Genomic DNA, 1,809 nt, shown 5'->3' on the forward strand with positions numbered 1-1,809 from the left:
CCCCTGCATCGGCAGGCGGACTCTCAACCACTGCGCCACCAGGGAAGCCCTATTTGTTTGGTTTTTATTCAATTTATTTAAACAACAACCCCCCAAAAAAGGGTCACCCATTCCTAATTTTTAGTAAAGTAGACCACAAGTCCGCCAAGCGGTGTTTTCAGAGATAAGGCCACGGAGGTTCTCCTTTCAGGCTGCTCACGGCATCAGGGTTAGGGGTCACCACACAGACCCAAGGAATGTTGGTTCAGTGAGTCAGCCCCGAGTCCCAGGTGCTGACAGGAAGGACATGGGTGTCAGGCTCTTCTGAGGGGACCTGAACTTTGTCCTCTAGTCAAAATGTTCACCTGGGCCCAGAATTTTCAACTCAGCATCCCACAGCCCTCAGAGGGGATCTGAACTTTGCCCTCTAGTCAAAATGTTCACCTGGGCCCAGAATCTTCAACTCAGCACCCCACAGCCCTCAGAGGGGGAGTTGTTACTGGGTTTAACTGATTTAGAGAAAGTGGGGAGAGATACGAAAATGGAGTCCCAGCCTTCACAAGCTTACAGAGGAGTTACACAGGAAAGTTAACAGAAGTGCAGAGTGGCCCGACCCAAAAGGTCTACAGAATTGTCATTGTTTAGGTGGAACACGAGTGGGTTAGACTTTTAAAGAAGGGAATAGTTAGGAGAAAATCCCAGTGGCCTGTGGGTTTGGAAAGGGAGCATGGGAGACAGGACTTGATAGCAGGATTCCATAGTAATGGAAAACAGCTGCTGTTCTCTGATCCATCCTCCCCCCCCCTCACTCTTTCTCTTTCCACACACCCCCCTGGGCAATCTCACCCTCAGCTTCCACTACCGGCACTCACAAATCTTTATCTTCAACCCACAGCCCTTTTCCCTCAGCCCCAGATGCCAGGGGTCTGTGAGGGGATCCACCCGCTGTCCTGACTAGTGACTCTCACTCGCCATCTTTGTCTTCCCTTCGTACCTGCTCTGGCTCTTCTCTGCCTCCCAGCTCTGTGCGCCTGCCCAGGGAGACGTCCAAACCAGACAATCTAGGTTCAGCTGTGACTGTGCCTTCCCCTCCCGGGCCGCCATCCCAGCCTGGCCGATTACTTCCGATGGGCCCACAAGCCAGCCCCACCTCCCCTCCCCAGGGACGTTGTGTATTGTTTCAGGCCCTCATTATTTCTGTTGCCTTCTACCTGGTCTCCCAGACTCTAGTCTTTGTGCCTCTGATGCTTCCTAGTGGGTGGTCTTCCACTGGACCCTCCTGGCCGGCTCCCGTGAGGCCACGTGAAGCCCTCTCGAGAGACCATGGCCAGAAACAAAGAGCCCTGGGCCTTCCCGAAGCACCTAACTTTTCTGTGCAGCTTTTTGAAGTGATGATTTTTAAAGCTTAGTGCGTACTTAGCGAGACTAATTCGTGACAATGGGAAGCTGCCAGGAGGTACATATTGCTAATGGCACCCATCAGTAGGCCACCCAGAACAGCTTAGTTGGTTGTGTGGCGCTGTTCCCTGTTGCGTGCCCTGCACCTCGGTGGTTAGTTTGCACTCTTCATATGGGACGGTCAAGACCTGGCCCATTTACCTTCCAGTCTCCAGATGTACTGAGCTCCACCCAGTTTTGAACCACCTGAGGGTGTCCTACTGGGCGGGGCCCTCTCCCCACCCCACCCCAAGCTTGGGCATGGAAGGCCCTTTTCCTCTCTGATTTCCCTGGGGACTCAGTGATTCTCAACCAGGGGCAATTTTGTCCCCCAGCAGACATTTGTCTACATCTGGAAGCATCTTTATTACTATAACCTGAAGAGGAGTGTTG

The sequence above is a fragment of the Lipotes vexillifer genome, unplaced genomic scaffold (genome assembly GCF_000442215.2).
Source record: "Lipotes vexillifer unplaced genomic scaffold, Lipotes_vexillifer_v1.1 scaffold444, whole genome shotgun sequence".
NCBI classification, from domain to species: Eukaryota; Metazoa; Chordata; class Mammalia; order Artiodactyla; family Lipotidae; genus Lipotes; species Lipotes vexillifer.